At 42.2% G+C, this 22,942-nt stretch overlaps 1 protein-coding gene and 1 long non-coding RNA gene across 6 annotated transcripts in view; one reads left to right on the forward strand and one right to left on the reverse strand.

The window, feature by feature from the left end:
* Positions 1-15,697, forward strand: LOC114893802. 3 transcript variants are annotated; one of them, XR_003793023.1, is made up of 4 exons: positions 1-1,421; positions 2,035-2,093; positions 12,574-12,715; positions 13,012-15,697. It is a non-coding gene; the product is annotated as an uncharacterized LOC114893802 (long non-coding RNA). The 3 variants fall into 3 exon arrangements; XR_003793022.1 differs by having other exon boundaries at positions 1-450; positions 817-1,421; positions 12,574-15,697; XR_003793021.1 differs by having other exon boundaries at positions 12,574-15,697.
* Positions 11,071-22,942, reverse strand: part of ZNF12 (zinc finger protein 12) — a 22,880-nt gene continuing 11,008 nt past the window's right edge. For all 3 annotated transcript variants that reach the window (XM_029219547.1, XM_029219546.1, XM_029219548.1), the window contains one exon: positions 11,071-13,046. The gene's annotated coding sequence lies outside the window, so the exon portion shown is untranslated. The remainder of the gene's footprint in view (positions 13,047-22,942) is intronic.

Here is a 22,942-nt window from a genome sequence, read left to right on the forward strand (position 1 = left end):
ATGTGTGGGGGGTTGGGGGTGGAGAGGGAAGGGCCCCGCGCAGGCCCCGCCCCACAGTGGGCGGAGCTCGCCGAGGACCTACATCGGCGTCGGGCTCTGTGCGCAGGCGCGCGTCGGTCCTCGGCGGGGCTCCCTGGTGGTCTCGGGCCTGTCTGGGCGCGGCCGCGCGTGGGGCGGGCGGTGGGCCCTGGAGGTCGGCGTCCTGTTCAGCGCGGGCCTCCCGAGGCTGCGAAGAGGGGCGCGGGGCGGAGGCAGAGGCAGCGCCGCCTGGGCCGCGTCCACACTGAATGGAGGGAGACTGGGGGTCCCGAGCGAACGCGCGGGAAGGGCCGCGTTTGTGGGAGAGGCCGCGCTGGCTGCGGGGTCTCCATCCTTGTAATCGCCGAGGCGGCCCGAACGCGGCCCAGAGGACTGAGCGACAGACCCCATCGGGCCCCGCAGCCCGGGGAGGTAAGACTAGCCCCGTGATGCTTCTCGGCGCGGCGTGGCGCGCGTTCCTCGGGCCCGAATACGTAACCGAAGCGTGTGTGCCCGAGGCTTGCGGCGGCGGTGTGCATCTCGGGTTTCCTTAGTTCCCTTAGACTGGTATCCGTCTGGCCCAGCGCGGTCCGGAGCAGCCTCCGGACGCGACGGAGACGCCCCGCAGCTGTGTCGTCCAGGGGTCGAGGGCACTTAAGTCGCGGCCGGCCCGCCTTTGTCCTCAGCCTCCTCTGCGGTCGTAGAAGTGCGGCCTGAGGTCTCTGGAGCTGCGTGTTCTCAGAGAGGCAGATATGGCACCCGGATGAAGGTTCCCGCTGAAGTGAATTTGTCCCCTAGGCTCTACTGGAACAGAGCATCTCTACTGAGCCGGAAGGAGGGGGACTCCAGGAACGGGAATCTCACAGGGAAGAACCCCCGCTCCCTCTAGCCTCTGACCCAAGACCCATCGGAGCTTCAGAAGAGAAGCGGAAGAAACCCAGAAAAGGAGCATATCGCCCGGAGGGCGGAGGCTTGAGTGATTTCACCACCATCAGCTGTGAGTCACTTTGGAAGAGAGAAGGGAGCTGGGACTGAGTGAGACATGTGGCGGGAGTGGTGGGATGCTGGGGGATTCCGCAGCTGGGAAGCTTTTATCTTTAACCCCACCCCCAATGGCAACCTCCCCTCCCTTCATTCTCCACCAGTTCTTTCCAGAAGCTGGGCAGCGCTTTTCTGTCGTTCGTGTTCTTAGAGTCAAGAGTAGTAGTTCCCAGACGGTTTGCCAGGATTATCTTTTTTTTTTTTTCATTTGACAGAAGGGAAAAAGCCTGAAAGGGGAAATGACTTGTGAAGAATCAGTAAGAGGCACATAGAAGTCCTGGCATGTGCTGTCCACACGATCGCACGGAAACACATTTCCTCTTAAAAAAATCCTTTTGAGGATGTCCCTGGTGGTCCAGTGGGTAAGACTCCATGCTTCCAATGCAGGGGCCCGGGTTCGATCCCTGGTCAGGGAACTAGATCCCGCATGCATGCTGCAACTAAGAAGTCCACATGCTTCAACTAAAGATCCCCTGTGCTGCAATTAAGACCCGGTGCAGCCATAAAAAAAAAAAAAAGATAAATATTAAAAGAAATCCTTTTGAGAAAAAGCAAGTTAGAAGAAACAGTTTTTCTTTTTAAAAAAACAAGTTTAAGGCACCTGTCCCTTTTTTCAAAACTTTATGAGGATTCTCGGACTCAGGGGGTTAACATCTTGGTAGAAAAACAGTTACGCAAAATAGCCTTTAGGGTTTTTCCCCCTGCTCTTTGTTTTAATGAAGGCATCATATTTCATATTTTGAGATGCTATCATATGCTTAATAATTCTGCTTTAAATACTTCTGTGTTAGTGAGAGGGGAACATAAATAGGTAAAGGAGTAGGGAACATTGTGGGTTTAAGGAGTCACGAAGGGGCAGGTGTTAACCTTCCTCTCCTTCTCCAGGATTAAAGGTTACCCAGCTGGTGTGTGGAAGTTTTTAGGAAGAGCGTTGAGGGGCTCTCATCATCCTGTTCCTCTTTCCTCCTCTTCCAGGAATGCCTTCCCAGGTTTTGACAGTCTTCCAAGAACAACAGAAAATGAACAAATCCCAGGTGAAGTATTTCTTTTCTCTATTCCCTATTTCATTTTCCAGTGGATTTCATGGCTTTTTTTAGGGTGTTCATATATTAAGATGGAAAAGTGGAAATAGATAAAAAGCCACCAAAATGGGATTCATCCTATCCTTCCCACCCCTCACCTCATCCTGGGTAGCATCTAGGCTCTACTGCCTTTAAGATGTCATCATTTCTTAAACCTGTGTTTTCTGCTTAATTCTTTCTCCCCTTATCAGAGCTTCATCTTCTCTCCCCTGCACTGTTGGAACAGTTTTTTGCTTCTTTCTCCCCGAGGTTAAGTCTGTCCTCCTGAGTAATCTGAAATGCTATTCAGATGATGCCATTCAGTATGGAAACCACTTGAATAGCTTCTGGCCCTCCAGAGGGGAAAGGCTGAGTTCTTATCATGAAATTAAGGCTGTTGAGAACAGAACCGCTTCCTATTTCTCTTTGTTTTATTAAATATTTAAAAAAATTCTCATATTCTACATTTTATTCAACAGTGATTGATTAGTGTGTGAGGTACTGAACTGTGTGCCACAGACTCTGCTCAAAACGATGTAGAGACCTGGTCCCTTTTTGATGGAGTTCACAGTTTAGAGAAGGTGACATTTAAAGAGTAAACATGTAACAGTGGTCTCCAGTGACCCCAAACCTGACATAACTTCCTGAACACATCCGGTTACCACCCACCTGTGCATCTCACTCACGTCTCTGTCCTGCGGGCTGACCTGGGAGCCCTGCTCCACTTCCTTTCCTGAGTCTCCAGTTCATCTCTCAGGAGCTAACTTGGGGGAGATCTCTTCCAGGAAGCCCTTCTCCTCTTTCTTTGTCCCCCTCTGGATTAATTGCCCTTCCCCTCTCTGCTCCACAACGCCCCTGCTGTCCGTCACTGCACTTTGTCCATTGCGTGGAAATTAGCCGTTTGTGTCTGCGCTGACAGGCCATTAGCCCTTCAAAGTCCATGTTCATGCCGTGTTCATCTTCATATTTTCCGTTCCTCACCCTGTGCCTTGCTCCTGGTAGGTGCTCATCACGTGTTTGTGGCTGAATAAGCAAATGGTAGGCTTGGGAACCAAACTCTGCTCTGACTGGATAATCACCCTACCTGAATACAGAGCAGGGCCATCCAGGAGAATTGGGGTCTCCTTTCCCTTCTCTGAATGCTATCTTGGATCATGCAAGGTGGAGTATTTTTGTTATTGTTGGTTTTGTAAGAATTCGTGTTTGTTTGAGCAGTATTAGGTTTACAGCAAAGCTGGGCTGAAGGTACAGAGATTTCCCATATACCACCTGCCCCCAGACACCTACAGCCTTCCCCATTATCAACAATCCCCACCAGACGGTACGCTTATTAAAGTGGATGAACCTACGCTGACACATCATTGTCACCCAAAATCTATAGTTTACATTAGGGTTCACTCTTGGTGTTGTACATTCTGTGGGTTTTGATGAATGTGTCACATGTATTCACCATTATAGTATCATACAGGGTAGTTTCACTGCATTTAAAACTCCTCTGTGCGCCACCTGTTCATCCCTCTCTTCCCTCCCTGCCTCCCCTCCCCCCACCAACCACTTCATTGTCTCCATTGTTTTGCCTTTTCCAGAATGTCGTATAGTTGGAATCATACAGTATGTAGCTTTTTCAGATTGGCTTTTTTTGACCCAGTAATAATCATTTAAGATTTCTTCGCTTCTTTTCATGGCTTGATAGCTCATTTTGTTTTAGTGCTGAATAGTATTCCATTGTCTAGATGTACCACAGTTTATCCATTCACCTACTGAAGAACATCTTGGTCGCTTCCAAATTTGGGAAGTTGAGAGTAAGGCTACCATAAGCATCTGTGTGCAGGTTTTTGTGTGGACATAAGTTTTTAACTTCATTGGGTGAATACCAGGGAGCATGATTGCTGGGTTGTACGGTGACAGCATGTTTATCTTTGTAAGAAACCATCAAACTATCTCCCGAAGTAGCTGTGCCATGTGGCATTCCCACCAGCAGTGAATGAGAATTCCTGTTGCTCCACATCCTCACCAGCATTTGGTGGTGTCAGTGTTCTGGATCTTGGGCATTCTAACAGGTGTATAGTGGAATCTCATTGGTGTAATTTGCAGTTCCCTAATGACATGTGATGTGGAGCATCTTTTCATATGCTTATTGTTTGTCATCTGTACATCTTCTTTGGTAAGCAGTCCCTTAAAGTCTTGGGTTGTTTGTTTTCTTATTGTTGAGTTTTAAGAGTTCTTTGTATATTTTGGATAATAGTCCTTTATCAGATGTGTCTGTTGCAGATATTTTCTCCCAGTTTGAGGCTTGTCTTTCCACTCTTGACAGTGTCTTTGACAGAGTGGAAATTTTTCATTTTAATGGAGTACAGCTTATCAGTTATTTCTTTCATGGATCATGCCCTTTGTGCTGTGTCTAAAAAGTGATTGCTAAACTGAAAATCATCAGATTTTCTCCTGTGTTATCTTCTAGGACTTTTGTATTTTAGTTAAGTTTGTGATCCATTTTTAGTTAACTTTTGTGATGGGTGTAAAGTCTGTGTTTAGATTATTTTTTTTGCATGTGGATGTCCAGTTATTCCAGCACCATTTTTTGAAAAGACTGTCTTTGCTCCATTGTATTGTCTTTGTTCCTTTGTCAAAGATCAGTTGACTACATGTATGTGGGTCTATTTCTTGGATCTCCAGTTTGTTTCATTGATTTGTCTGTTCTTTCACTGTCTTGATTACTGTAGCTTTACAGTAAGGCTTTAAGTCAGGTAGTGTCCGTCCTCCAACCTTGTTCCTCTCTTTCAATATTGTTTGGCTGTTCTGGGTCATTTGCCTTTTTAAAAGTTTAGAACCAGTTTGTTGATATCCACAAAATAATTGACTGGGATTTTGAGATTTCATTGAATATGTAGATCAGGTTTGGAAGAACTGACATCATGGTAACATTGAGTCTTCCTGTCCACAAACATGTAATATCTCTCCATTTATTTAGTTCCGCTATTTCTTTCATCAGAGTTTTACAGTTTTCCTCATATACATCTTGTATGTATTTTATTAGATTTATACATAAGTATTTCATTTGGGGGGTGAGTGAATGTAAATGATACTGTTTTTAATTTCAAATTCCACTTGTTCATTGATGTTATGTAGAAAAATGATTGAGTTTTATATATTAACCTTGTGCCCTGCAAAATTGCTACAATCGCTTAGTAGTTTCAGGACTTTTTTGTTGATTCTTTCAGATTTTCTACATAGACGATTTTGTCATCTGACAACAAAGACAGTTTTATTTCTTCCTTCCTAATCAGTATACCTTTTGTTTCCTTTTCTTGTCTTGTTGCGTTAGCTAGGACTTCCAGTACAGTGTTGAAAAGGAGTGGTGAAAGGGGACATCCTTGCCTTGTTCCTTATATTAGTGGGAAAGCTGCTAGTTTCTCACCATTATGTATGATGTTACCTGTAGGCTTTTGTAGATTTCTTTATCAAGTTGAGGAAGTTCCTCTTTGTTCCTGATTTACTGAGAGTTTATTTATTTTGGCTGTGTTGGGTCTTCACTGCTGTGTGTGGGCTTTCTCTAGGTGCGGCTAGCAGGGGCTACTCTTTGTTGTGGTGCATGGGCTTCTCACTGCGGTGGCTTCTCTTGTTGCGGAGCATGGGCTGTAGGTGCACAGGCTTCAGTAGTTGCAGCATGCAGGCTCAGTAGTTGTGGCACACTGGCCCTAGAGTGCACAGGCTTCTGTAGTTGAGGCGCATGGGCTCAGTAGTTGCGGTGTGTGGGCTCTAGGGCGCGTGGGCTTCAGTAGTTATCGTGCATGGGCTCCAGTAGTTGTGGCACATGGGCTCTAGAGCACAGGCTTAGTAGTTGTGGTGCGCAGGCTTAGTTGCTCCGCGGCATGTGGGATCTTCCCGGACCAGGGTTTGAACCTGTGTCCCCTACGTTGGCAAACGGATTCTTTTTTTTTTTTTTTTTGCGGTACGTGGGCCTCTCACTGTTGTGGCCTCTCCCGTTGTGGTGTGTATTTCTTTTTATATCTTGTGAAGGATTTTTGCATCTATATTCATGAGAGATATTTGTCTGTGGTTTTCTTATCTTGTAATGTCTTTGTCTTGAGACAAAGAGGTAGGAACTATTCCCTGTTTCTATTTTCTGAAAGAGATTGTAGATATTTAGTATAATTTCTTTCATAAGTGTTTGGTAGAATTTATGAGTGAACCCATCTAGGCTTGGTTCTTTTTGTTTTGGAAGGTTATTAATTATTGACTCAATTTAAAAATACAGACTTATTTAGATTGTGTATTTGTTCTTGTGTGAGTTGGGTAGATTGTGACTTTGAACAGATTGGTCCACTTCATCATTGTCAAATTTGTGGGCAGAGAGTTACTCATTATATTTATTATTTTAATGTCAATGGGATCTGTAGTTATATCCCCACTTTCATTTCTGATATTAGTAATTTGTGTTTTCTCTTTTTCTTAGTCTAGCTAGAGGTTTATTAATTTTATTGATCTTTTCAAAGAATCGGCTTTTGGTTTCATTGATTTTTCTCCATTGATTTCCTATTTTCAGTTTCTTTTGAAATTTCATTTTGATTCTACTCCAGTTTCTATTATTTCTTTTTTTCTGCTTACTTTTGATTTAATTTGTTCTTCATATAGTTTCCTAAGGTGGAATCTTACGGGCCTCTCACTGTTGTGGCCTCTCCCGCTGCAGAGCACAGGCTCCGGACACGCAGGCTTAGTGGCCATGGCTCATGGGCCCAGCCGCTCCACGGCATGTGGGATCCTCCCAGACCGGGGCACGAACCCGTGTCCCTTGCATCGGCAGGCGGACTCCCAACCACTGCGCCACCAGGGAAGCCCAGATGACTGATTTTAGATCTTTCTTTTTTCTAAATACATGCACTCAATGCTATAAATTTAGTATTGATTTTGCTGCATCACACAATAAATTGTTTTAATTTTCATTTAGTTCAAAATATTTTAAAATTTCTTTTGAGATTTCTTCTTTCACCCATGTGTTACTTAGAAATGTGTTGTTTAATCTTCTTGTATTTTAGAGTTTTTCAGCTATCTTTCTGTTACTGATTTATAGTTTAATTCCATTGTGGTCTGAGAGGTTAGACATTGTATGATTTCTGTTCTTTTAAATTTATTAAGGTGTGTTTTATGGCCCAGAATGTGGTCCATCTTGGTGAATATTCCACGTGAATTTGAGAAGAATGTGTATTGTGCTTTTGTTGGATGAAGCAGTCTATAGATGTCAATTAGAGCCAATTGACTGATGGTGTTGTTAAGTTCAACTACAGGCAAACCTCAGAGATATTGTGGGTTTGGTTCCAGACCATCCTAGTAAAGCGAATATCATAATGAAATGGGTCACACAAATTTTTCTGTTTTCCAGTGCCTATAAAAATTATGTTTACAGGGCTTCCCTGGTGGCGCAGTGGTTGAGAGTCTGCCTGCTGATGCAGGGGACACGGGTTCGTGCCCCGGTCCGGGAAGATCCCACATGTCGCGGAGCGGCTGGGCCTGTGAGCCATGGCCGCTAAGCCTGCGTGTCTGGAGCCTGTGCTCTGCAACAGGAGAGGCCACAACAGTGAGAGGCCCAAGTACCGCAAAAAAAACAAAAAAACATTATGTTTACACTGTACTGTAGTCTGTTAAGTGTGCAATAACATTATGCCTAAAAAAATGCACATAACTTAATTTAAAAAGTGATGCTGTTAGAAAAATGATGGTAGTAGACTTGCTCGATGCAGGGTTGCCACAAACCTTCAACTTGTATTAAAAAAAAAAAAAAAGGCAGTATCTGCGAAGCACAGTAAAATGAGGTTTGTCTTTGTGTCTTTACTGATTTTCTGCCTGCTGTTTGTGACAGAGCTGTGTTGAAGTCTCCAACATTGGATTCCATCTGTTTCTCCTCGTAGTTCTATCACTTTTTGCCGATGTATTTGACACTTTGTTTTTAGGTGCATACGTGTTAAGGATTGTTACCTCTTCTTGGAGATTTGACCCCTTTATCATTATGAATGACTTTCTTTATCCTTGGTAACTTTTCTTACTTTGAATTCTGCTATGTCTGAAAATAATATAGCCACTCCACTCCTGCTTTCTTTTGATTAGTATTATCATGGTGTGTCTTTCTCCATCCATGTACATGGTGGGGAGGGGTGTTCAAACTCTTATCTTTAATGGAGTTCCCCCCCCCCCAGTTTTTTTGTTGTGGTAAAATACACATATAAAATTTATCACTTTTAGATAACTAATAAGGACCTACTGTATAGCACAGGGAACTCTACTCAATACTTTGTAATGGTCTACGTAGGAAAAGAATCTAAAAGAGTGGATACATGTATATTTATAATTGATTCACTTTGCTGTACACCTGAAACTAACACAACATTGTAAATCAACTATACGCCAAAAAAAAAAAAATCACTTTAACCATTTTAAGTATTCAGTAGTGTTAAATAAGTACATTTATAATGTTGTGCAACCGTCACTACCACCCATCCACATGACTCCTTATCTTACAAAGTTAAAACTCTGTACCCATTAAATGATAACTTCACATTCCTTCCTCCTCCTAGCCCCTGGCAACCATCATTATATTCTCTCTCTCTGTGATTTTGACTATTCTAAGTACCTCATATAAATGGTTTTATGTAGTATATGTCTTTTTGTGCTTGTCTTATTTCACTTAGCATAATGTCCTCAAGGTTCATCCATGTTGTAGCATATGTGAAAATTTCCTTCCTTTCTATTGTATATACATATTACATTTGCTTATTTGTCAGTGAACACTTGGGTTGCTTTCACATTTTAGTTAATGTGAGTAATATGGGTGTACAGATATTTCTTTTTTTAAAAAAATTTATTTATTTTTGGCTGTGTTGGGTCTTCGTTTCTGTGTGTGGGCTTTCTCTAGTTGTGGCGAGCGGGGGCCACTCTTCATCGCGGTGCGTGGGCCTGTCACTGTCGCGGCTTCTATTGTTGTGGAGCACAAGCTCCAGACGCGCAGGCTCAGTAGTTGTGGCTCACAGGCCTAGTTGCTCTGCGGCACGTGGGATCTTCCCAGACCGGGGCTCGAACCCATGTCCCCTGCACTGGCAGGCAGATTCTCAACTACTGTGCCACCAGGGAAGCCCCAGATATTTCTTTAAGATCCTGCTTTCTGTTCTTTTGGGTATATACCCAGAAGTGGAATTGCTTGGTCATATGGTAATTCCGTTTTTAATTTTTTAAGGAACTGCCACACCCTTTTCTGTAACAGCTGTACTGTTTCACATCCCCACCAACAGTGCACAAGAGTTCCCATGGCTACACATCCTCTCCAGCACTTGTTATTTTGTAGTGGTGGTTGTGTTTTGTTGTGTTTTTTGTTTTCATAGTAGCCGTCCTAATGGGTGTGAGGTGGTATTTCATTGTAGTTTTAATTCATATTCCACTAATGATCAGTGACATTGAGCATCTTTTCATGTGCTTATTGGCTATCTGTGTATTCTCTTTGGAGCAATGTCCAGTTCCTTTGTCCATTGTGAGTTGGATGTTCGGGGAGTTTCTGGTGTTTAGCTGCAGGGGTTCTGTATGTATTCCGGATATTAACCCCCGACAGACATAATGATGTGCAGATGTTTGCTCCCATTCTGTGGGTTGCAGTTTACTCTGTTGATAGTGTCGTCTTTTTTTTTTTTTTTGCGGTACGCGGGCCTCTCACTGCTGTGGCCTTTCCCATTGTGGAGCACAGGCTCCAGACGCACAGGCTCAGCGGCCATGGCTCACGGGCCCAGCCGCTCCGCGGCATGTGGGATCTTCCCAGACCCGGGCACGAACCTGTGTCCCCTGCATCGGCAGGCGGACTCTCAACCACTGCGCCACCAGGGAAGCCCTGATAGTGTCTTTTGATGCAGAACATTTTTAGTTTTCAGGGAGTCCAGTTTGTCTGTTTTTTCTTTTGTTCCCTGTGCCTTTGGTGTCATATCCAAGAAATCATAGCCAGATACTGAGTCATGAAGCGTTTGCCCTGTTTTCTTCTAAAAGTTTTATAGTTTTAAGTCTTACATTTAGGTCTTTGATCCATTTTGAGTTAATTTTTTTATTTGAGGTTAAGTAAAGATCCAACTTTATTCTTCTGCATGTGGATATTCAGTATTCCCAGTACCATTTGCTGAAATGACTATCTTTTCCCCATTGGGTGGTCTTGACAACCTTGTCAAGCATTTGAGCATAAATTTGAGGGTTTATTTCTGGGCTATTTTATTCCTTTGGTCTGTTTGTTTTTATGCCAGTACCACACCATTTTTAGTACTGTAGCTTTGTAGTATTATAAGGGATATTGGTCTGTAGTTTTCTTGCAACATCTATGTCTGACTTTGTTAAAAGGGTGACGCTGGCCTCATAGAATGAGTTAGGAAGCATTCGCTCTTCTTCAGTTTTTTGGAAAAGTTTGAGAAGGATTTGTATTAGCTCTACTTTCTTTCTTTGGCTGTGCTGCACAGCATGTGGAATCTTTGTTCCCCGACCAGGGATCAAACCCATGCCCCCTGCAGTGGAAGCGTGGAGTCTTAACCACTGGACTGCCAGGGAAGTCCCAGTATTAGTTTTTCTTTCTTTCTTTCTTTTTCTGCGGTACGCGGGCCTCTCACTGTTGTGGCCTCTCCCGTTGCGGAACAGAGGCTCCGGGCATGCAGGCCTAGTGACCATGGCTCATGGGCCTAGCTGCTCCGCAGCATGTGGGATCTTCCCGGACCGGGGCACGAACCCATGTCCCCTGCATCGGCAGGCAGACTCTCAACCACTGCGCCACCAGGGAAGCCCAGCTTTTCTTTAAATGTTTGGTAAAATGAACCAGTGAAGCCATGGTCCAGGACTTTTATTTGTCGGGATATTTTTGGTTACTGACCCAATTTCCATACTAGTTATAGGTGTATTCAGCGTGCCTATTTTCTTCATGATTTAGTCTTGGTAGATTTTGTTTCTAAAAATTTTTCTATTTCGTCTTGGTAATCCAATTTATTGTACCATTGTTCATAGTACTCTCCCATAATCCTTTTTACTTCAGCAGAATCGGTAGTAACGTTCATATCTTCATTTGTGATTTTAGTAATTTGAGTCTTTCCTTTTTTTTCTTATTCCATCTAGGTAAAAGTTTGTCAAATTTGTTCATCTTTTTTAAAAAACAATTTTTGGTTTCATTTTCTCTGTTTTTCTGTTTTCTATTTTGTTTACATCTGCTCTAATCTTTATTATTTTCTTCTTTCTGCTAGCTTTGGGTTTAATTTGTTCTTTTTCTAGTTCCTTAAATTGTAATGTTTGGTTGTTGATTTGAGATCTTCCTTGCTGCTGTTTAATGTAAACGTTACAGCTACCGTGGTGATTGCATGTGTGTCTTCACCAGCTCCTCATTTCTTCAGTGGTCACACCTCCCACCTGTGGAGGCACAAGATATCCCAGTGCTTTCTTCTCCATTGGGAGGAAAACAGGTTGATTACAATTTAAACTTTTAATGAGGAAGAAAAAGATAAATTAAGCTTATTATCATGTGGATTAGCAGAATGTATATATATTTTATATATATTAAAGATAAATAAATTGGGGGTGCTCAGAACTTTACTGCCAGGATGGTGATGAAGTATTTTGGAGACCACTCAACTACACGGATGAGTCCAGAATTACTGCACGATGTGCTGAACACCTTTGCAGTTCTTCCTCTTCTCGTGGCCCTGCCCTGTTCCCCTGTTCCTGTCATACTGCTGTGTGTTTTTCATACCTCTTTGACTTTGTGTATGTGCTTGCACCACATTAATGAAGATCTGCTATTGTGAATCCCGACCTGACAAACCAAAATAGTCATATCTCCTACATTATATAACACTGATTCTAGCATAGCTCTAATAATACCTTATTACACAATAAGTATTCATAGGTATGATTTGTCTCCTTACCAAGATTTAAGCTTCTTAAAGGCCAAATAAAAATGATTGATTTAGGGGCTTCCCTGGTGGCACAGTGGTTGAGAGTCTGCCTGCCGATGCAGGGGACACAGGTTCGTGCCCCGGTCCGGGAAGATCCCACATGCCGTGGAGCGGCTGGGCCTGTGAGCCATGGCCGCTGAGCCTGTGCGTCTGGAGCTCCTCTCCCGGAGCTCCGCAATGGGAGAGGCCACAACAGTGAGAGGCCCGCGTACCGCAAAGAAAGAAAAACAAAAAAGATTGATTTAGGTCAATATTCTTGGCAAGCTAGGATAGTTTCAGACACATGGTAGAAACTTCAGTTCTTTTTGTTTGAATTAATAAGTTAATCTACAATCTGGATTTTCCTATTATGATATCACTTTATCCCACAAAGTGAACCACAAAACAAGGTATAGAATAGGCAGCCTATATAATATTTATGGTAAACTCTCAAAATCAACATGTTAAGAATTATTTCCCATCTCTCTCACATCACCCAATACTGATCTCTTTGGCTTGAACAGAAGTGTGCCGGCCAGGGATCCGTGTCATTCAAGGACGTGACTGTGGACTTCACCTGGGATGAGTGGCTACAGCTGACCTGTATGCAGAGGACCCTGTACCAGGATGTGATGCTGGAAAACTACAGCCACCTGGTCTCCGTGGGTGAGGAGTCTTCCCGGAGTCTTCCCTGTGTAATGCCTCACAGTGTGCATTTTTTTTCTTAGCTGCCAAAACTTATGAGCCCTTGGTGGAGCGTTATGATGTCTGTGCACCTCATGGGTCAGAAATGATTGCTGCTATTGAGCACAGAAAGAATGTCTCTGTTCTCACTTCCCTAAAGAAAGGTTCAGATGGGCACCATTACCATGTGACTCCTGAGCCGGCACCTTCATTGTCCTTCAGGGCCCCCGATGTCCAAGCAACTTGTCTGAAGTCTTAACCCTGTATCTCACTCACAGGGTACTGCGTCAGCAAACCAGAGGTGATCCTCAAGCTAGAGCAAGGAGAAGAGCCGTGGCCATTAGAGAGAGCATTTCCATGCCGGAGTGATCCAGGTGAGTTAGTCATTATCAGGTGAAAAAAAGAAGCCACTGGAAAAGCAGACCCAGATGGATTGGTCCAGAAGTTGAGACCTTTGGGGTCTGTCTCAGTACTTCTATGTAGGGGCTTCAGACCTTGGGAAGTAACTGAACGGCGAGCCAGCCTGCCTCAGATAACCTGAACCACATTTCCGTCCACCACTCTTAAGTACCAGTGCTTTCCTCTCTGGCCTGACTTTTAGGGAAGGTGACCATTCTGTGCCCAGTGTTGACCCCCTGCCTGCCTCCTGACCTTTGTTCTTGGTTTCTCCTTTCTAGTATTCATCTTCTCTCCATTTTCATGGACTATTTTCTTTTCAGTTTTCCCCGCAGGCATTTATTAATTCATTCTGCAGATATTCTTACTCTGTGCCATCCACGCTCCTGGTGTCGGGGATACACCAATGAACAAACACTGTTCCTGAGCTCCTATAGCTTACAAGCTAGCAGGAGGAGGAGACGTGAATAAATAAGTTTACACATCCAGTGGTGACGAGAATGGTGAAAAGAACTAAAACAGGAGATAGAGAGCGGGGTGTGCTCTTGTAAAAGGTGGTTGGAGAATGCCTTTCTGATGATGTCAGCATTAGAGCAGATAAAGAAGTAAGGAGGTGAGTCATGTGGATCCTGGGGGTTCCAGGCGAAGGAACAGCCACAGGGCCAAGTTCCTGCGGCAGCAGGTTTGTTGGAAGTGCTCTGAGGAAAACAGGGAGGCCAGAGTGGTGGCAGGGGAGCACCTGAGAGGGATGCTGGTGGGAGGTGACATCAGACAGGTAGCCAGGGGCCAAATGATGTCTTACAGGACACGGCGAGGGCTTTGACTTCATTTGGGGCGGGTTGTGTAGCTATTACTGGATTTCTACAAAAGAGTATGTTTTAAAAGAATTTCTTTGCTACTATGCAGAGGAAATTGGGGACAGGGACAAGGGTGGTGGACAAAGTAAAAGCATAAAAACAGTGTGAAATGCTGGCTCCTGAAATACTGACCACCACCATTGTTAAGGCGAATCTTAATTTATTGCTCACCCTGACAGTCTTCGTAGCATCTTGGAAAAGAGTGAACAAAGTCAGTTTATGAGATTTGAGGGTATAGTTTAAAGTATATTTTTTTAATTCAGGGGCTTAATAACCTTTGGGTAAGAATTATGATTTAACAGTTTAGGATTTGTGGACAGGTCTTGGAGAATAAGTAGTATAGTATCTATGGGAAAGGTGAGAAGTTTGTTTAAAAGGGTTTTGAGGAAGCTTCTGAAATGAACAGTAAGATCATTTGCAACTTCTGTTTTCCTGGGCATGAGTTTCATGGGGCAGGAAAGTCTGCCGGTAACACAGTCGAACAGTAGTCATGGTAATGCAGAGAGTAAGCTGTGTGGATGTTGACGGTTTCAGCTCTCGACAGCAAAGAGGTGTTTGCAGTGGCTCAGATGTGAAGTGAGGGAGGGGGTAGACGTGATGAAATGTGGCTCCACGTTGGGAGAGTAGGATTTGCTGTTGGGTAGGATGTGGAGTGAGAGAATGGGGTGGGGAGCCGAGGATGACCTCAGCATTTAGTCTGAGCAACCTGCTGGGGTGGGAAGCATTCACTGAGATGGGAAAAGTGGGGAGGAGCAGTTCGGGGCAAATTTTTTAAGAAGTGACTTTGAGAAGTGTCAGTGACTTGAGATGATTATTCAAATTTAGATGTTGATAAGGCCCTTGGACATACAGATCTGGAGTTGGAGAACAGACAGGAGTGCAGATTAAATTTGAAAGTCATGAGTTGAAAGGTGGTATGCAGACATAACTGGGCCTTGGGCAGTGGATGTGGATAGACAGGAAAAGAGGCTGCAACCCACAGCCTTACAACATGTAGGAGTCACAAGTGTAAGAGAGAAGAAAACCCAGAGAGATGTCTGGAGGGCAAGAAAGGTGCTTGTCAAGAAGGATACAATGAATTTCTAGTTTGAAATAGGAAATATGAAGTCAGCGTTTTCCCCCTTTGTTCCTGTAAACCATCTAAAACCAACTAGGAGATTGAGAAATGAGTTGCAGACTGGTATAAATCTGAGAAATAGCTAAACTTGAAACCATGACATAAGGGGAAGAACTGTTGAAAGCAATAAAAAATCAAGCTGGGTACAGGCACCTGGAATTGGAACCAGAGAGAGACCTCCAGGGCTGCTGACCTCAGAAAGAAATGCAAGGTGACTAACCCTTGGTAAAACATCAGGAAGGGATTGAACAAGATTGTGGCAGGAACTTCCTTGTTACCTGCTTTGGTTCTGAGAAGCAGAGAAGTGGGATTCAGGGTGGAATCACACACATAACCCTTAACTGTGTAAAGTATTGGTCTTTGTAGCATTTGGGGGATAAACGAGACTTTGCACGTGAAAATGCCCATAGGTTTTCAGAGAGAAATAAAAAATAATCAAATATAATGTTAAGTCCTTGGTCCTAAGCAGCCAGTGCAGGATGCATGGATGTTTTCGTAAGAAAAAAAAAAAAGGGAAGAAAGAGAAAAAAAGAAAAGGCAAAAGAAAAAAAAAAAAAAAGTTAGCGAAGGACACGCACCTGAAAAATATTGTCATAGAAGAGAGAAATATTGTGACCAAGTATCTCACTATGAATGTTTCACAGCTTAATGAAGTAATTGCTTTTATGATTCAAAAGCACAAGGAACCATATATAAGCACTGAGGGGAGAGATGAAGAGACACAGGAGATTGTCTGAAAGGTTCCAGTGCTCAGGAATGAACTGGAAGAAGAAACATCCTGACAGTAAAATGTGTAGAATTGGAAGGAGCACAAGGATCTGAAAACATAGTGAGGGGCCTGGAAGAGAGGAGCACAGGAAGTGAGCAGATGAAATGGGAATTGGGGCACAGTTAAAGGGGTCACATGTGGAAGACTGGAAAAGGAGGTTCAGCATGCACACCATCCAGTCCCCCATGTGGAAAGCCAGAGATAATTGAATAGAACAAATACTTAGAGATACATTTCAAAGAAGCTTCCTGGTATGAAAGAAGACTGGAGTCTACATGAAAAGGACTAACTTACGGGAAACTAACTCAGAACTGTCGCCACCATGGTGTATCCTAGGGAAGTTACTAGATTTTTAAAGAAAGAAAGGTTCTTTTTGGTCTGCAAAACCAAAGAATTAAGTCATTTAAAACTTTGTTGAGGAATATTCACAAATATAATTGTATATATTTAAAACGTACAGTGTGACGATTTGATGTACATATATTGTAGAATGGTTACCAAGATTAAGATAATTAACACATCCATCACCTTACGTAGTTAACAGGTAATTTGTATGTGTGTTTTTTTTGGGGTGGTGGTGAGAATGATTCAGATATATTTGCAACAGCATTCAAGGGTACAATACCATATTATTAACTATAGTCACCATGCTCTACATTAGATCCCCAGCACTTGAATTAAGTCTTTTTTCTTTTAAATTCTGGCTGTGCTGCTCGGTTTACAGGATCTGTTCCCTGACCAGGGTTTGAACCTGGGCCACAAGAGCAAAAGCACTGAATCCTAACCACTAGGCCACCAGGGAACTCCCCAGTCATTTTTAAGGAGGAGAAAAAAAATCAAGTTGATCTCAGACGTCCATAATAACATCCAGTGCTTTTAAAAGCACTGGAGAAAGAATTACAAAATCCTTAAGAACTAAAAGTAAATCCCAATAATTTTATATGTAGACAAAATGTTATTCAGCTAAAGTAACAACAGTAAGTTTGAACATGCAAGAATGCAGGGAAATATTGTTTTCGTGAATTCTTTGTAAAGAATTTTCTAGAACATGAACTTTAATCAAGAAATGGTAAAGTATAAAATAGCAGAAGATTGTTTTTGAGTGCTATTTAAGTGAGAACTAAGTCTAAAACTGAAGTGGGGATTGATTATCAGGATAGAATTAAAACATAAAGGACTTAAGATTTTAGGATTATTAGATATAAAATTTTAAAATTTGTGTGGAATAGCCACATCCCAAAATAAACAAAGCAGTTTAGAAGGCTAAAAACTAGGGGGAGCTTGCCCTTTCAAATTCAGTGCTAGCTATTGGCTGTAGTGTGATATTAATGTAAGAATAAACGGATTAGGGGGCTTCCCTGGTGGCGCAGTGGTTGAGAATCTGCCTGCTAATGCAGGGGACACAGGTTCGAGCCCTGGTCTGGGAGGATCCCACATGCCGTGGAGCAACTAAGCCCGTAAGCCACAACTACTGAGCCTGTGCGTCTGGAGCCTGTGCTCCACAACAAGAGAGGCTGTGATAGTGAGAGGTCCGCGCACTGCGATGAAGAGTGTCCCCCACTTGCCACAACTAGAGAAAGCCCTTGCACAGAAACAAAGACCCAGCACAGCCAAAAATAAATAAATTAAAAAAAAAAATCAGAACATTTCCCAGCTGTGGTCAGAGGAAGTCCTGACTACTGAATAAAGGCACAGAGAGATGCAACATTGGTGGCTTTGAAGATGGGAGAATGAGGCTAAGAGCCAGGGAAGGCAGGGCTTAAAAAATAAAATAAAATAAACGGATCAGAAGATTCCAGAACTAGCTCCATGCATATGGAAATCAGATATGTGAGAAACAGACAAAGGGGAGGTAATTCAATAAGTGCTGTTGAGAAAATTATTCATATGGCGAAAACATTTGTCTTTTACCATTATACAGAAATCAATTTAAAAGTAAAATATATAAGACTTCTAGAAGAAAGTATAGTGGAATATGTTTATAACTATATAGAAGGGGAATATATGTACACTCTTGATATATATGTATCATCATCTATGTACAATCCTTATGAAAGGGTTCTCAAACAGCACAAAAATACTGTTTTAGAAGAAAAAAATAGATTATATTAAGAACATTCACTCATTACAAAACACCATAAAAATTCAAAATTCATGGCATAGAGTGAGAGAAGTTATTTTTAACATATATAACCAGCAAAGGCTTAATATCCAAAATACATTCATGGCTTTTCTCAAACAGAAATTTAAATAAGACATTATTCATTTTACTTAATTTCTGCTTCCTCCCACTAGAATGTAAACTTCATGAGAACAGGGTTTGTTTTCTTTCATGTCTGTGTTTCCACTGTCTAGGATAGTGCCAGCCACAGCTTAGCATTCAATAAAAGTTTGTTGAATAATGAACTCCTACAATTCATAAGAAAAAGTCAAACAACCCAACAGAGAAGTGGACAAAAGACATACATGAAAAGGAGACACAAGTGGGAAACAAAAATACAAATGATAAATGAGAATATCTACAACTTCATTCGTAATAAGAGAAGTAAAAAGTATGACAATGAAATAGCATTTTCTGTGCTCAAATTTGGCAAAAATTAAGACGTCTTTCAATAGCAAGCAGTTTTGATCACATGATCACTCTGCTGGGAAGAGTTTGTCAAGAACTAGGTCTTACAATGTCCCTTCCCTGTACCTCATCTGTTCCTAAGAGTTAAGGTTTTCACTTTACCCAGTGACTGAAAAATTCCCACGTTTTCTATCTCCACCTCGTCTGCCCTCTACTCTCTGTTTTACCTGAGATGTTCTAGTCTTTTCATTGTCAGTGTGGCAGAAACTAACCCTAAAATCATTTCTTCCAAATTGTAAATCTTCTCACGTTCCTTATTTCCACTTACTTGGGTTCTAATCTTTTCTTCTTCCGTACCTGACAACCATGAAAAGTACCTGTAATACTGATCTGTCCATAGTTCCTCTTATTTTTAATTTTCTTTTGAAAACTGTCTTCTATAGCTTTTATTCTTATCTTCCAGTCACCTTACATTAAAACCAGAACCTTATTCTCTGATGCCTTATTTCATTCCTAATTGTAAGTATATACTTTTAAATCTAAAGCATCTGTTTCAGCTTGTTGCTGGCCTTATATAATCCTAGGGTTGTCCTCTATTACTTAAGATACCTTTTCTTAAACATATCAGTCCATATTCATCCTTTTTTGTTGATGTTACTCAAAAACTCATGGTAAGTTCCATATGATCCTCCTTCTAAATACTGCTCATATATCTTACTCACATCTGCACCTCTTCTTGAGGTTTGCCTGTCCAGATCCTTAAGAAAGGGCTTAGGACTGTGCCTGGCATGTAGTTAATGCTTGTTGTGCGTATTTTACACTTAGTTTATGTTTGAGCTCAAGTACTCACCTCTGTTTTGAAGTGCTTCTTACTCTCTCCCCTCTTAGAATTCCCATTTCACTTAGTAGCTGAGCCACAAGGAATTCAGACCTCATCATATACTGTGACACCTGAGAGCATCTGGTTATTGCTGAGGCTTTTGTCCCCATCTGGGGGGCGTCTTTTTTTTTTTTAACTCTTCCTTAATTTGATGTATAGTATATAATCGATATGCTCATCTATTAATGCTTATATGTTTATTCAGAAAGCATTTCCTAAGTACATAGGGCTACATCACTTACCTGTAGATTCTGATTCATAGGGTACATGGATTGACATGGGGCTATGACAGTCTATACTCCATGTTTTGTTTTTTTTTTTATAAATTTGTTTTTATTTGTTTATTTTTGGCTGCACTGGGTCTTCGTTGCTGTGCGCGGGCTTTCTCTAGTTGCGATGAGCGGGGGCTACTCTTTGTTGAGGGGCGTGGGCTTCTCATTGTGGTGGCTTCTCCTGTTGCGGAGCGTGGGCTCTAGGCGTGGGGGCTCAGCAGTTGTGGCGCACGGGCTCCAGAGCACAGGCTCAGCAGATGATTGTAGACCAGTGGTTGCTCTGTTTTGACCTTGGAGCTGCAGGCAGCTCGGTTACATTGTCTTATTTGCCTTCTCTGTCCTCACAGGTTGTTAAGTACTCTGGTTCTTTCCAGATTTTTGTTTTATTTATATAGCTCATATTTTACACTTGTGCTAATTAACTAAAGTGGCATTTTAATTGTTCTTGCTTTGTAACACTTCTCCAAGTCCCTCTTCATTTCTATTTTTCAAGACTTTCTTGGCTTTTCCCACATTAATTCTTAGAGGCGACCTTTAGAAAGGATTTACCAGGCTCCTCTCCAGAGCTTTTTGGGATTCTGATTGAATTTAAATTTAGTCTAAAGTAGCTGCCTACTGAGTGGCACTCCTAATCCCACTGGCTGGACCACTTCCCCCCAACCAGAGGCAGGGCTCAGAGACAGTTTCTGTTGGTTTTTTTCCTGTGAGTGGGCCATACTTTCTTTGCATGTTTTGTAATTTTTTGCTGAAAACTAGACATTTTAGATAACGTGGGAACTCTGGAAATCAGATTCTCCCCCTGCCCCAGGGATTTTTTGTTGTGGGTTCTTGTCATTTGCGTCCTTAGTGACATAAGTCTATATCCTTCGTCATGTGTGGCCACTTAACTCTTTTTAGTTTTTGTTTTATACTGGAGTATAGTTGATTTACAATGTCATGTTAGTTTCTGGTGTACAGCAAAGTGATTCATAAAGATTCATAAAGAATATATGTATTCTTTTTCATATTCTTTTCCACTGTAATTTATTACAAGTTATTGAATATACTTCCCTGTGCTATACAATAGGTCCTTGTTGGTTATCTATCTTATATTTAGTAGTGTGTATATGTTAATCCCAAACTTCTAATTTATCCCTCCCCCCTACCTTTCCCCTTTGGTAACCATAAGTTTGTTTTTGAAGTCGGTGAATCTGTTTGTTTTGTAAATACGCTCGTTTGTATCATTTTTTTTAGATTCCACATATAAGTGATATCATATTTGTCTTTGTCTGACTTAGTATGATAATCTCTAGGTCCATCCATGTCGCTACAAATAGTGTTATTTCATTCTTTGTGTCTGGGTAATATTCCATTGTATATATGTACCACGTTTTCTTTATCCATTCCTCTGTTGATGGGCATTTAGGTTGCTTCCATGCCTTGGCTATTGTAAATACTGCTGCTATGAACATTGGGGTGCATTTATCTTTTTGAATTATGGTTTTGTCTGGATATATGCCCAGGAGTGAGATTGCTGGATCATACGGTAGTTCTATTTTTAGTTCCTTAAGGAACCTCTATACTGTTCTCCATAGTGGCTGCACCAATTTACATTCCCACCAACAGTGCAGGAGGGTTCTCTTTTCTCCACACCCTCTCTAGTATTTGTTTATAGACTTTTTGGTGATGGCCAGTCCGATTACTGTGAGGTGATAACCTCATTGTAGTTTTGATTTGCATTTTCTAATAATTAGCGATGCTGAGCATCTTTTAATGTGCTTTTTGGCCATCTGTATGTCTTCTGTGGAGCAATGTCTATTTATTTAGATTTTCTGCCCATTTTTTGATTGGGTTATTTTGATACTGAGCTGCATGAGCTGTTTGTATATTTTGGAGACTAATTCCTTGTCAGTGGCTTTATTTACAAATATTTTTTTCCCCATCTGTGGGTTGACTTTTTGTTGTTTATCATTTCCTTTATTGTGCAAAAGCTTTTAAGTTTAATTAGGTCCCATTTGGTTTTTTGTTTTTATTTTCGTTATTCTAGGAGGTGGATCCAAAAAGATACTGCTGCGATTTATGTCGAAGAGTGTTCTCTGCCTATGTTTTCCCTCTAAGAGTTCTATAGTGTCCGGCCTTACTTACACTTAGGTCTTTAATCCATTTTGAGTTTTTGTGTATGGTATTAGAGAATGTTCTGATTTCATTCTTTTACATGTAGTTGTCCAGTTTTCCCAGCACCACTTATTGAAGAGACTGTCTTCTCGTATATTCTTGCCTCCTTTGTTGTAAATTAGGTGACCATAGGTGCGTGGGTTTATTTCTGGGCTTTCTATCCTGTTCCATTGCTCTATATATTTTTTTTCAGTACCATACTGTTTTGATTACTGTAGCTTTGTCAGGGCACCTGATTCCTCCAGCTCCGTTTTTCTTTCTCAGGATTACTTTGTATTTGGGGTCTTTTGTGTTTCTGTGCAAACGTAAAAAATTTTTGTTCTAGTTCTGTAAAAAATGCCATTGTAACTTGATAGGGATTGCATTGAATCTGTATATTGTGTGGTCACTTAATTCTGTTCCATTAGCTTCCAGAGGTCAGCTGTGTTTTGTCAGCTTCTGTAAACACCTGGAGCCAAAAAAAGGGGACATTCCCCCAGTTTTGCAGGCTGGCTGTGTTGGGCACTCCTTCAGCACTTAGCCAGGCTGGTTCCACTCTGCCTTAGCCTTCACTTCCAGCTTACATGGAGCCTGTAGGCCAGTCCAGGTGAGAGCATAGGGACTTTTCAGGTCTCTTCTGAGCTGTGTCTCACCTGGGCACACACGATGTGCACTAGGAAGCGTGCACTAGGAAGCTTTTCAAAAGCTTGTATTGCCACACAGAACTCCATTTTCCAACCTGTCCCTTCCCAGGCTTCTCAATACGTCTGCTGCTCACTTTGACTGTCATCCTGTCCCCCAGGTTGCTGCCCCCACCCCCAGGACTTGTGCCTTTAAATGCCTTTGGCACCAGCCCTCTGGGAAGACTGCTCTGAGTCAAGGAAACAACAAAGGGAAGCCCTGTTACTGACTTACAGACAGCAGCCCACAGGTGAGGCCCACAAGCACAGCCCTGTGGGGTAAGGTCTCATTCTTGCCCTGCCCCCAGCAACCTGTGCCTGGGACTCAGGCTGCCATCAGTCAGGCTGGTGACCGGAGATGTGGGGGACAGTGGGTAGGCAGCTTTCTCATTGCAAAGTGTTGCCCTTATCAAGCTTCCTTGGTGGTTCTAAGTCCCACACTAGATTCTAGAGTTTTGCCAACGTTGCCAGCTCATTAATTGTTCATGTTGGGGGAGGGGGACAGATTTCTCTACTCTGCCATTTTTGGTGAAATC

The sequence above is a fragment of the Monodon monoceros genome, unplaced genomic scaffold (assembly GCF_005190385.1).
Source record: "Monodon monoceros isolate NGI ecotype Baffin Bay Population unplaced genomic scaffold, NGI_Narwhal_1 Super_Scaffold_13, whole genome shotgun sequence".
NCBI lineage: Eukaryota > Metazoa > Chordata > Mammalia > Artiodactyla > Monodontidae > Monodon > Monodon monoceros.